This window comes from Lissotriton helveticus, chromosome 11, assembly GCF_964261635.1.
Source record: "Lissotriton helveticus chromosome 11, aLisHel1.1, whole genome shotgun sequence".
Taxonomy (NCBI): Eukaryota; Metazoa; Chordata; class Amphibia; order Caudata; family Salamandridae; genus Lissotriton; species Lissotriton helveticus.
The window spans coordinates 420485383-420499795 of NC_136072.1; positions in this window are offsets into that span (position 1 = coordinate 420485383).

Sequence of the window (14413 nt, forward strand, 5' to 3'; positions counted from 1 at the left end):
TGCAGAGTCTGGGACTTGAAAAATATTTTGGCAGATTCTTCATGGGAGTAAAGACTCATGACATCTCTTACCTCTTGTGCACTTTCAAAGAATACTCATTTCACCAACGTGGTAAACTGAATAACTGACCACCACTTACCCAAGCTGATCAGATGCTTAAGGCTGACCATAATGTTGCACATATGCTAGGTGAGGGCATTGACCAGGGAACTTTCCCTTATTTTCAAGGCCTTACCCACCCACCATATTGTACAATGTGGGTTTTACATAAGGCTGGATAGTCGTATTTCATAACCAATGTAGTTGGCCTCTAGTGTGTTTTGTCTCCAGTTGATTGAAAGCCATTCAACATCAGTGGTCAATAAAACGTTTATGCTGGGACTCCTTGTGAACAAAATCCACTTTAGTAAACATCCCTCAAATTAAACAAACATTCATATTTTCTCAAAATATTTTTTAATGGACAAATATTGTAATGGAACCTTGTGAGAAAGTAATACATTTCTTAGAGGGTGTCGGCCACGTCAATCATTGAAACAGTGTAGACCAAACCGAGGTTAACAGGTGTTGACTTCAAGAGGGGTACACAAAATGTTGTGTTTGTCACCTCGCTCCATCAGTGTCAGATAGTGGAACTTTTGTATACCAAATGTGAGCACTAGAAAGGTGCCACCAAAGTACCAGTACACTGTTAGCACACACATTTCTAGTTTGAATGGTGTTAGAAACCCTACATAGACACGCCATGGGGATCTTAAATGGAGGTACCTTAGCAAGATACAGTGAAGAATAGTGGTTGATTTAACAACATTTTTGGCTTCGGTAAATTCATTGTCAGATCACTGCCACCCTCTCGTTTTTTTTGTGCCCTTCTGCCCTCTGCCCCACTCGTTGTTGTGCCGTTGTGCCCCTTGCCCCACTCGTTTTTGTGCCATTCTGCCCTCTGCCCCACTCGTTGTTGTGCCCTTGTGCCCCTTGCCCCACTCGTTTTTGTGCCATTCTGCCCTCTGCCCCAATCGTTGTTGTGCCCTTGTGCCCCTTGCCCCACTCGTTTTTGTGCCAATCTGCCCTCTGCCCCACTCGTTGTTGTGCCCTTGTGCCCCTTGCCCCACTCGTTTTTGTGCCATTCTGCCCTCTGCCCCACTCGTTGTTGTGCCCTTGTGCCCCTTGCCCCACTCGTTGTTGTGCCCTTGTGCCCCTTGCCCCACTCGTTTTTATGCCATTCTGCCCTCTGCCCCACTCGTTGTTGTGCCCTTGTGCCCCTTGCCCCACTCGTTTTTGTGCCATTCTGCCCTCTGCCCCAATCGTTGTTGTGCCCTTGTGCCCCTTGCCCCACTCGTTTTTGTGCCATTCTGCCCTCTGCCCCACTCGTTGTTGTGCCCTTGTGCCCCTTGCCCCACTCGTTTTTGTGCCATTCTGCCCTCTGCCCCAATCGTTGTTGTGCCCTTGTGCCCCTTGCCCCACTCGTTTTTGTGCCATTCTGCCCTCTGCCCCACTCGTTGTTGTGCCCTTGTGCCCCTTGCCCCACTCGTTTTTGTGCCATTCTGCCCTTTGCCCCACTCGTTGTTGTGCCCTTGTGCCCCTTGCCCCACTCGTTGTTGTGCCCTTGTGCCCCTTGCCCCACTCGTTTTTGTGCCATTCTGCCCTTTGCCCCACTCGTTGTTGTGCCCTTGTGCCCCTTGCCCCACTCGTTGTTGTGCCCTTGTGCCCCTTGCCCCACTCGTTTTTGTGCCATTCTGCCCTCTGCCCCACTCGTTGTTGTGCCCTTGTGCCCCTTGCCCCACTCGTTTTTGTGCCATTCTGCCTTCTGCCCCAGTCGTTGTTGTGCCCTTGTGCCCCTTGCCCCACTCGTTTTTGTGCCATTCTGCCCTCTGCCCCACTCGTTGTTGTGCCCTTGTGCCCCTTGCCCCACTCGTTTTTGTGCCATTCTGCCCTTTGCCCCACTCGTTGTTGTGCCCTTGTGCCCCTTGCCCCACTCGTTTTTGTGCCATTCTGCCCTCTGCCCCACTCGTTGTTGTGCCCTTCTGCCCTCTGCCCCACTCGTTGTTGTGCCCTTCTGCCCTCTGCCCCACTCGTTGCTGTGCCCTTCTGCCCTCTGCCCCACTCTGTGACCTTCTGCCCTCTGCCCCACTCCTGTTTTATTTTAGAATGGCGCCGGCAAGCTGCCAGCGCCATTCTAAAATAGTTACTACGTTAGCTTCATCAGGAAGCATTAATAGATAAAATAAAGCAGGTGCTCGAGCACCTGCATTTTATCTATTAGTGCTTCCTGTTGAAGCTAACTTAGTATCTATTTTAGAATGGTGCTGGCAGCTTGCCGGCGCCGTTCTAAAATAGTTACAAGCTTGAAGCTTGAACTTTTGCCCCCCGGATCCGTTCCGCTCGCGGATTCGTGGATTTTCGGCAAATTCGCGGGAATTCGCGGATCGCGAATTTGCCGAAAATCCGCGAGCGGAACGGATTTTGCGCCCATGCTTAATCTCAATGAGCAGGTGCATGTAGAGGTTAAAAAGCATGGGGCTGAGTGTGGAGCCCTGTGGCACTTCACACTTCAGGGGAAGATGTCAGAGTAACAGGTTTTCTCACTGACCTGAAATGTCCTGGCTTCTAGGAGGCAAGTATGCCAATTTAGAGCATTATCTTTTATTCTAGCTTCACTTATTCTTTGGGTAAGTATTCATTGGTCTACTGTGTCGAAAGCCATACTCAGATAAGGACTCTCCTACATCACCCTCAGTCAGGGTTCCACCCATAACACAGCACAGAAACCACACTCCTGCCGGCCACTAAAGAATTTAAGATTATTTTGGACCAGGAAGGGTCCGCTGCTGTCATCTTCCTCAATCTGAGTGTGTTTTGTTGTTTAAGCCTCTTTACGATTCTTGAAAGATTTGTGTTCCCAAAAGATTTTATACGAAGGATATTCTGCTTTTACAAGGGTGCTATTGCATAAATAATTATTAATTCTAGAAACATAGGCACATATAGGGTAAAGAGAGGCATGCGTCAGGGATGCCCCCGGTTGCTTATACTTTTTGCCCTGTTTATGGATCCATTGGTGATAGTCATCAGGAAAAATCCATTTCGTCTGCACCATTGCACGGATGCCTAATATAAAATTGTACGCACATGATATTGTTCTGTTTCCTAAACCAGTAAAAAATATCTAGAAGGAAATGTTTGCGCTCTTTAGGGAATTTCAAAAATAGGTGGTCCCAAGATAAATAAAGCTAAAAAACCGAAATTCGATGTCAGGACTGGAGGCCAGGATTATGCCTTCTTTCTTCATTTTATTCCACAGCAGCAAGAAGGTAACAACAAAAAACTACTTCCCCATGAACCACAGGGAAAACGTAGTGAAAGAAACAATCATGACAACAACCAATCATAAATCAAGACCATGTCCAATCAGGGGCAACCAGCCCAATATAGTACTTTGCTAGTGTCCATTCTTCTTCTTTCTTCGCTGCTCCACAGCATAGATAAGTATACTCCAGATCCTTTGGGGCTGCTTAGTGCTTGGGATTGTTCTAAATGTTTATCACTGTGTGGGCTATTTATGCTTATTGCTACTTTGTGCAGTTTACATACAACTGTGATTGCCTGTCTGTGACTTGAGGCGCATTCATATGTTGCTGTATTTTTGAGGTATTTTGTGTGATACCGTTTATTTCTGTCAGCGTTTTTCTCGCATTGCCCCCTGGGGGGGCTCGTGCGGCACCTTCCTGTGCGTCTCTCTCTGTTCTCGCTGAGGCACCGCGGGGTTGAGGCTTTCCTCCTCGCTACGCGGCGCGCACAATGCTGGCTTGGGCTTCGGTGACCTCCCGCCACTAGAAGGCGCGGGAGGCCATTTGAGACGTGACGCAGTGTTTGATCTCTTCAGGGATTCAAACACCGCACACATGTCTGTTTCCTCGGAGCCCCAGTCTGAGGCGTACGCCCGGTTGGGTTGTAGCGGCGAAGGCGGCCGAAATGACCGCTTCTGCTGCATTTGATCAGTTGCACGCTCCAACGCTCGTGTTCTAACAATAAGCGGTGGAGTCTGTAGTTTTTTGTTACCTCACAACGCCTCGATTGAGGTCTTGTATTGCCTGTTTCTTGGCATCACAGGGGACCAGGCCCAGACCGGTGAGCGTCCTTTGGCAAGAGGGTGTGTATATTTGTATTAGTTTATTGCCAGCAGGTGTCCCCTGGGGCTAGAACCCCGTTAATTGCGGCATTACCCTGCGGCTTTTGAATTCCAGCTGCCACCCAGCTTTCTTTGCCACACGGTCTTATCCAGACCTGGAAGATTGCCACTCCGGCAGGGTGCCCTCCATACTGCCAGTCATGGAATACTATGACGAGTATCCTGAGGAGGATGATCCCCTGGCAAAGATGCCCTGGGGGGATGCCTTTTACGACACCGTCGACGCCTCCATTTATCAGGCTGTTGGCCAGGCTATAACTCCCTTAGAGCAGTGTTTCCCAAACTGTGGTCTGTGGACCCCCAGGGGTCCATGGCACATTCCCAGGGGGTCCCCAGGCAGCAGTTTGAAAAGCACTGCAAAGTTCCTGGTAAAATTAGAGGTTTTCGAGCAACAATAAAAGTGTCATGAAAATGCCAGTGATTAATGTATCTGCTGGAGAAAGTTGAGAGTTTTGTTCAGTGACAGCTTTAACTTATCTAATGTAGCACAGAGGGTTAATATGCCTACTGCAAAGAATGTGTACCACGCATTTTAAAAAACAGTATTTTATGTGCATAGGTCAGTGGGTTACTGCTTTTGTCACAGAGATTCTTTTGTTACTGTGCAATTCATAAGGGACAATCGTAATCTAGCACAGTGACCTATAAACTCTCATCAAATAGCTACTTGCAAACTGCATGGTTCAAGTTAGTAACTTAAGTTTTTTCCCAGTCTATAATTATCCGGATGCTGCTTAAAAGTTTTTTTTCGGTGGAAATACATTTTTATTGTTAAAGTCAATACTAACCACTGTGTTATATTCTGAATCCTGAGTTTGTGCTTCACCAGACCAAGCACTCTTTAAAAATGCCTACTAGTGAGAATGACATGTGAATACTACACCTTGTAGTCCCCTTTGCCTTATGTAACATTTTCTAAACACTGATTTTCACATATGATTCATTGTCTCTATATGTGTGTGAAGTAAAGTGCTTTGACATCCTACAATGGTCTGCAAGATGCTATAAAACAAATTAAATACATGTGACAGAGGGGCTATGTTGGCCCTGTTGGAGGGTTATAATAAGGGAATCATTGAAGAAGCCCAACAAAAATTGTCGTATCCTGGTGCATAGTTAGGTCATCATTTACTAGTTTTTAAAAGCTAATACAATTCATTGTATAATGATAAATGTTTTGTAGACTGCACCATTGTTTCCTACATTTTTTTGGAGGGGGCAAGCCTCCCAGAGCCTCCTTTGTAGTGGTCAGGCTCACTCACTGCACTTGGTGTGCACCATATAGGGACTGCTCTGAGAACATTTGCTAGGGCTGCTTTGGGTTTCCAGTCTGGCCTGGCAGGAGCAGGAGCCTCGTACTGCCAAATAAAAGCAACCATTCAAAAGTTAGTCTTGGAGATGCCGCACCAACCTTCCCATTAAAATGTTTCATTTTTTTGCAATTTCTTTCAATATAAAATACTAAGGAGATATTTACAATAGTATTGGCGGAGCATGTCGTTAACCTCCTTGGCTTAACGACATGCTCCGCAGCTACAGAAACGCAGGGCTGCTCCATATTTAAAAGAATATGGTGCAACCCTGAGTTTCTCCCTGCACTGGCGCTACACTTAGCAGTGTTGTGCCAATGCAGGCACCCTTGCACCATAGTGCAAGGGTGCCTGTGTGCAGGGGAAGATTGTTTATGTGCAGGAAGTTCCCACTTCCTGCACATGAAGAATTTTGAAATGCTGTTTTGTTACTTCTACGTGTGCTGCCTAATGCAGCACACATGAAAGTTACAAAATGTATTTTTTTTTTAAAGATTGTTTATGTGCCAAAAGGGTCTTACGTATTTCTCCTCGTTTCGCCAAGTTTCGACCTGGTTTTCCATGGTCTTAATCTTGATGCTGCCTTTTATTTACGCTGCCCTTGTTAATAGAGGGCAGCATCAAAATCAATAGATGTTGGGGTGGAACACCCACTGCAACTCCCACTGCCCACCCCTTTCACGCCAAGCATTGTGTGAAAGGGGGGTTTATTTACAAGGCAGCGCTAAGCCACATTAAGTGGCTTAAAGCTGCCGTGTAAATAAGGCGAAGCCCCTATTGCCACGGGAACATCACAAAAATGTACGTTCCCATGGGGATAGGGGCTTGTAAATATGCCCCTAAAATCCTTAGTAATTCGAGTATTTGTTTTATGTGCACACATGTGTTCATTTCTTTCGAATTACTGTTATAATGTTTGAAAATTAAATCCTACAAATTGCTTGGGGGTCCCCGGCTTCCAGTGGTGACTCAATGGGGGTCCTCCGCTGTCAAAAGTTTGGGAACCACTGCCTTAAAGGATAGGTTATCCCGCCAGATTAACGAGGCATTCTTGCGCCTTGAACAGCGCATGAGGACTCCCCCCACATCAGTGGTCCCTTCCCCCTCCGCCCAGGTTGGTTCTCCTCCGGGCAAACGTGCATGCATTCCTGGGGTGGATTAAGATGCATTTGAGCGCCTGCGTCAGGCCTTTCTGGATAGTCAGGCAGTTCAACCGACAGTGCCCCCCCCCCATTCCCAGCCAAACGATCCTACCCCCTCTGGGGACCCTTACACGGACCCAGGTCCTTCCTCCCGTCCTACTGCTCCCCCTCAGTTCATCTCTGACATGTTGGACCCCAACGATATTGTCCACCCGTGCTCTTCGGAGTGGGTTCCTGGGGAGAAGGTGACCACTTACGTGGCAGAGCACATTCGCCGTCCTTTGGAGAAGGAGGCCCGGAATTGTTTGCGGGCGGAGTGTCCCCGTCCTTCTTTGGAGGGTAAAGTAGCCCTTACCCCGGAGATCGATCCCAGGATGCATACCTTCCTGCAGAAGTTCATTTGTGACCCAAAGAAGGGGATAGATAGGTCCTGGCGAGCTTGCCAGGACAAGCTTCTGGATGCCCTCGGGCCCGCTACGAAAATTTTGGATATGGCCTAGGAGGCCTAGGAGGCCTAGGAGGCAAAGGAGTCCGGCTCTATGATTTCCCCTGACATTCTCTCTAACTGGGCTCAACGCGTTGTTGTTTTCCTGGGCAATGGCAATTGTGCTCTCTCTACAGAGCGCCGCTGGTCCCTCCTCATAAAGATCGACCCGAAGCTGGGTGGTCTCCTAGATTCTGAGGCAGGAGCCGTGGCTCAAGGAGGTCTGTTTGGCGAGCCCTTCGTGAAGGAGCTCGACAAATTTGTCAACACCTTTACCTCCCTCGATAGGGCACAGTCATCGATCCGCAAGGTTTTTCCCTGTGTTTTTAGTGGGGCTGGCCGAGGTAGGGGTTGCTTGGCCGGTCGAGGTCACCAGCAGGGTAACCAGAAAGGCTCCGGACAACAGCAGGACCAGTCCCGCTTTGAGTACTTCTACCCTACGAGAGGACGCAGAGGAAAAGGAAGAGGATTCAGTGGAGGCGCCTCCAACACAAGCCCCGGTGAGTGTTCACCTTTCTTCCCCATCAGATATAGGGGGCGGTTGGCAAAATGTTACCAGGCTTGGTTGTCTCTCACACACGATGCGTGGGTTCTCCAGACGGTCAGGAAGTTTCAATTAGAGTTCATAGGGTCCCTGGTGCAACCCTGTCCCCCGCGCCCTATTCAATTTTCAGCTTCAGATACCGCCTTATTGGACGCGGAGGTGTCCTCGCTTCTGTGCAAGGGTGCCATCTCCCCCTCGGTCCGCCACCCAGAAGGGTTTTTAAGCAATATTTTCTTAGTGGACAAGACGGACGGCGGCAAGAGACCCATCATAAACTTAAGCGAATTTAACGAATGGCTGGTTTACCGCCATTTTAAAATGGAGGGTATTCACCACCTTCGAGATGTGTTGCGCCCCGGCGACTGGATGGTCTGTTTGGACCTCAAGGACGCTTATTTGGTGGTCCCTATTTTTCCAGCACACAGGAAGTTCCTGCAGTTCATGTGGGGAGGCCGCATTTACGAGTTCACCACCCTCCCGTTCGGCCTCTTGTCGGCACCGTGGTGTTTTACAAAGGTCCTCAAACCGGCAGTGGAGTTTTTGATGGCCAGAGGGGTCAGATTGATTGTATATCTAGACGATCGTCTCTTTATGGCTTCGTGCCCTCGTCGTCTGGAAGCTTAGCTTCACATGGCGGTAACCCTCCTACAAAGTCTTGGTTTTGTGATCAACAGGGAAAAGTCCCTGTTCCAACCGACCCAGTCTCTTACCTTCTTGGGGTTCGTCGTCCACTCGACCTCATCTACTCTCAGCCTCCCGCGCGAAAAATTTCCAAGATCCGTCACGAACTGCGCCAGGTTGTGGCCACCCACCAGGTCTCCCTCCGTCAGGTTGCGCGGGTGGTAGGTCTCCTGTCGGCCTCGATTCAGGCCATATTTCCGGGTCCCCTGCATTACAGGGCATTGCAGCGCCTCAAAGCCTACTTCCTCTGGAAGGGGTACCCTTACTCCCACAAGGTGGCCCTGACGCCAGAAGTGAGAGCCGAGATCAGATGGTGGTTAGACCACATGGAAGCCTGGAACCGGCGCGCGATCTTCGGTTCTGCCCCAGATCTGGTGATAGAGTCCGATGCCAGCAGGCTCAGCTGGGGGCGTGCTATGGGGATCTGTCCACAGGAGCTTTGTGGTCTCCAGAAGAGCAGAAATTACACATGAACTGTCTGGAGCTTTTGGCAGGTTCCTTTGCCGTACGGTATTGGACGAGAGATTTAGTGCAGTCCTGCGTCCTCCTAAAGATGGACAACGTTTCGGCGGTCCGATATGTGAACCATTTGGGGGGCACCAAATTAAAAGCCCTCTCGGATGTAGCGGCAAGCTTTTGACAGTACTGCCTGAAAAGTCGGATCTCGGTCACGGCGGAGTACCTGCTGGGTTGGGACAACTCGGAAGCGGATTTCCAGTCACGTCATTCCGAGATTCCAGCATGTGGATGTTGGATCGAACCATCTTTGCAGCCTTGAGCGATCATTGGGGTCTGTTTTCGGCGGATTTGTTTGCGTCCCGCCTGGACCACCAGATTCTCCGGTTCTTCAGCAGGCGGCCGGATCCATCAGCAGCGGCCACGGATGCTTTTCTCCAGGATTGGAGTCTGGAGCGGGGGTACGCTTTCTCCCGTTTTGCGATGATCATTGATCACGCGCTCTTCCGCTCAGGTTCGCAGACAGGGGGTGGATCTGGTGATGATTTCTCCCCTGTGGAGGTCGCAAGTGTGGTTTCCAGTTCTTCTGGAACTTTCTTGGGATTTTCCAATCCTACTCCCCCAGTTTCCAGCCCTTCTCACGGATCAGGATATGAATCATCACCCGCTGGTGTTAGTGGGCTCTCTGTTTCTCATGGCATGGCGGATTTCCGGGGTAGATGGGAAACCCCGGGCCTTTCGAGAGAGGCTGAGGACCTCATTTCCAAAGCCTGGGCGGACAGTACGGTTAAACGATACCGGTCAGCATGGGGCAGATGGTCCCGTTGGTGTTTGCGACGGGGTTACGATCCCTTGGTTGCCGGCATTGTTGCCGTGGTGAATTTCTTGGCGCAGCTGGCTTCTGATGGCCTTGCGTACCGATCTATAAATACATTTAGATCAGCGATTTCCTCGGGTCATGTTCCGATCAATGGTGCCCCTGTTGAGGAACATCCCCTGGTTTGCAAGCTCTTACGGGGTGTGTGTCTGTCTTTACCACCTAAGACCTGTTATTCTTCCCTCTGGGATGTCAATCAGGTTCTGAACCTGTTTCTGTCCTGGCATCCTAACCGGTTCCTGTCTCGAAAGGAGCTTTCTGCAAAATTAGCTATGCTCCTCTGCTTGATTTTGTGCCATCGGGTCTCAGATGTCCGGGCCTTGGACATTACGTGTAGGATTTTTTCTCCTGAAGGAGTAACCTTTACCCTTCTACGATGCACTAAATGTCATACCAGGGTTATTTCATACCCAGCGTTTCCAGACTCACCAAAGTTGTGCGTGGTTCAGTGCCTCAAGGTGTATGAAGAAATGACGGAGGAATTTAGTCCCCCTGGAGAGCTGCAGCTACTTATTTCACTCCGGAAACCCTTTAAGGCAGTGTCTTCACCCAAAATTGCCAGATGGGTTAGGTGGGTTATGCAGGAGGCTGGCATCAGTCTGCGGCATTTTGGGGGACACTTCACTCGCGGAGCAATGGCCTCGAAAGCCTTTGGCTTAGGCTTAGGCTGGAAGACATCCTTAATGCGGCGGATTGGTCTTCGGACTCTACCTTTGGAGGTTCTATTTCAAACCGGTGCTGAATATGGCGCAACTGGTTGTGGGCAAGCTTTGAACAAGCATAATCCTCGCCTCCAGTTCTGACATAGAATGAAAAATGTCCTAGCTAGCGTCACGGAAAGTTTCAATTCTATTAAGGACTCGGAGGCGAGGATTATCCCACCCATTGATCCATGAGGAGACCCCCTCCCCGTAAGGGAGTAAGGAACAGTTTTTCTAGGAAATGTGTTTTTCTACTTTGTTGATTGATGTTGGTTTACCTTGTGTAACATGGAGTTGGTGCTCCCTGGGTAACATGTCCCTGTTCTCTACAGGTTCTGACGCCCACAAGCAAGATGTCTGAAGAGTGCGGGTCAGCTGTTGTCGCGCTCAGAAAGAGGAAGAATGGACACTAGCAAAGGACTATATTGGGCTGGTTGCCCCTGATTGGACATGGTCTTGATTCATGATTGGTTGTTGTCATGATTGTTTCTTTCAATACGTTTTCCCTGTGGTTCATGGGTAAAGTAGTTTTTTGTTATTGCCTTCTAGCTGCTGTGGAATAAAATGAAGAAAGAAGGCATAATCCTTGCCTCCGAGTCCTTAATAGAATTGAAACTTTCCGTTACGCTAGCTAGGAAATGTTTCATTCTATTATGCAGCTATACACAGGATATCTTACTACCTGAATTTCAGACTCTATTTAATACAAGACCAAAAAGATACCTGGGTATATATATCCCTGAAAATGTGAAGGATCTCTACATATTAAATTGTGTAAAAGACTGGTCTCAAATGCCTCTTCAATAATAGGGCACATATGTTATGCACATCTCAATATTACCCCTCTGCAATTTCTTATTTTCGTCAATTCCACTTGCACTACAAATGGCATTCTTTAAAGAAATAGAAGGTTTATTTTCATCTTTTATATGGGTGAATAAAGCACCTAGATTGGCACGAGTGACTTTATACAAACCAACCAGGGAAGGAGGTATGTTGCTTCCCAATCTAAGGGAATGCTGCTATGCAAATCTTGCACATAATGCTTATTGATTCTCCAGCAGCCCCAGCTTATCGAATATAGACAACTTTATTATGATAACATTTTTAAAAGAGTTTAACATTTTAGACCTACTTAGACTTGTAAAAAAAAGTATGTTACAAAGTGCTCCATTGGTTGTTAAAACAAAAATCACAAATGTTCAAACATTATAATATACCCCTAATAAATGGATCTACACATTTAGCAGACATATATCTAGGGGAACAGCATTTGGTTTGACTCAATATAACTAATAAAGCTAAACAAAAGGATATTCAATGGTTGTTGATTTTATCAACACTGATGCTTGAAAAAACTGGAACGAGATTGAGAGCTGCATTAGCTGCTACAAAGACATACTTCAATGGTTGTTCCTTCAGATTAGAAAATGTCTGAAAAACATAGATTCCACCTTACTTTCTTCAAAGCTAGACCTCACAGAGATGTTGCTGTAATCAACTACACACATATCTATTTCCACTGGAAACCCATTCTTAGAGAAGATACCAATCACAAAACATTTGAAAAGGTTTGGGTTAAATGGCAAACTAAAGAGGCCCTTCAATTATCAAGGAGTGCTTGGAAAAAGATCAATAAGTTTAACACCAGGCTACTAAGAGGAGCTGATTTAAAAAAAAATGCAATTTTACATCAAGTGGCTTCTATACAGGACCCCAGCCTTTTTACATAGTATAAATACCCAGATACAAGATATATGCTTCTGATGCACAATGGGAGGTGGCGGTAGCTGGTCTCATATTGAATGGGATTGCCCACAAATTAAACAATTCTGGAAAGATATTGAGAAATATGTTAAGCATAATCTAGGAAGGGACACAGCCATAGATAAGCATATTGCAATCCTAGGATATTCATCAAACACTATAACTAGTTCATTACAGGAGACATGTGTATTTATTATGGCTTTAGTTTTTAGATCAGTAATATTACAGAATTGGCGAAGTGAAAGTACTCCAACTCTTCAGCAATGGCTGATTAAAATGAGCAGAGTTCGAGAACTAGAAAGAAGATAAGCCTTAAGGTCCAAACCTTAGGCTAAGTTTAAAGCCTCAGGGAATTCCTCTTAAGTATGTGGGGGGATAAAGGAGTCTAAATTAAAAAGGACTATCTTAGAAATAACTGGAAGATCTTTTGGGACTGTGAAATAGTTGATTTTATTGATTGATTAATTGGTAATATTCTTTTATCAATTCACAAAGAACGTATACATTTCGCTGTGATTTATTTAATGCATATTTGTACTGTTATTTATATTGTTAATGTCGACAAGACTGTATGTGTATAACTGTTTTAATGAACGCTCCAAAATAAAAAAATAATAGTAAAAAAAATGTATCTCCGTACATCTTGGTGCAATTGATGTAGTACTTTCTTTGGGTGTTTTTATTCATTTACTTGAGGCGTTCAATATACCTCCATTATAACAACAGTTTGGAACACAATCAACGCACAACAGATAAGGTTAAGGCACATAATGGTTGCTTACCTGTTATATTTTTATATCTTTTTTACATGTATTTGCAATTATATCATACTTTTCACAGAATACAAATGAAGGAGTGCAGCGCCTTCTCAAAATAAACTATATAGTGAACAGTTCTCTATGAAAACTGTTTGGGAATCGGTTAGGAAAATTAGCCAAGGCACATCTCACCATAAGCAACATTTCCTCCTCATCCAGTAGGTGTAAACATGCATCCTTCATTGTTGTGAAGCACTGAGAACTAAGTCAACACTTATGATGGAATAAGACGTCATATAATGCCAAATCCTCTTTATTATGAGTATAAAAGCAGATGTGAATGGGAAAACCCATCCAACTGCCATTATATTTATTTCTGGTGATTTCAAGAAAATAATTAATGTTGCTTGTTTAGTTTTAGACATGGCACATTCTAATTCACACCGAATGGGATGTAAAGGTAAAGTCGAACTTGAATCTGCTAAACATTCACAGAATTTTTTAACATAAAGTTTGGTTCTAGACAGAAATCTCATTCAGTCTACCTGATGGCACTCCATTGGCTGCCCCTGCCAGCCTGGTTCATCTTCAAAACCAGCCACATTATTCACAAAGTAATTATGGCCAACAGCCCACTCATCTTGCAGGCAATCTCACCATCTCTAGTGGATCTCCAATCACCAATCAACGACAGTCAGGACACCATCATAACACAGACTAAGAGGTGCAAAAAAGAAAAAACAAGGCAGCAGGTCTTTACGATCTAAGCATTCAGGATCTGGAACAACATCCCCATATCCACCAAAGCTGCCTCAACTATGCTTGATTTTGGGGGGAATGGAAGACTCACCACTTTAAAGAACACCAAATCACAATGCATTAACAGTCCACAACCCTCTCCTATTACTGACTGATTTTATGTTTCTCGTTGACACTGTACTGTACTCTGCTACCATATGGCAAGGTTCTTGCTATAGAAATACCATATACTTACATTCTCAGCAGCATTTTTTATTTGCCTTAATTAGCAAATAATCATCATCATCATAAACTTTATTTCGATTTAAAATCACAAAAATGTGTAGCATAAGAAATATAATGGCCAGCAATACAATACATCATCTTAACAAATCCAGAGACTTGAAGAACATCATTATAAAATACGGTATGTAGTTAAGACAATAAATATAGTGTTAAAGCTATAAAACATAACCAATTATTACAGCCCAAATCAGACATGAAAAATTAGTTCATTTACAAGAGCAACTAAGCTATAAAGAATGCACCGAAATTGCCAAGAGATAACATAAACATGAAAAGTGCAAAGTTGGCCTAAAGGCTCTTGGTGGACCAACGAATAGACCAAACCCAAACCAAAAATTTGGCATTTGCAATAACAATTCGGTCATCAAGTGATGTTTTGAGAATTCTAAGGGCCTCCCTGTTAGACCTTGTGCCCAAACTATTGAAGATGGGTTTTACCCATTGACGTCTAGGTTTAATA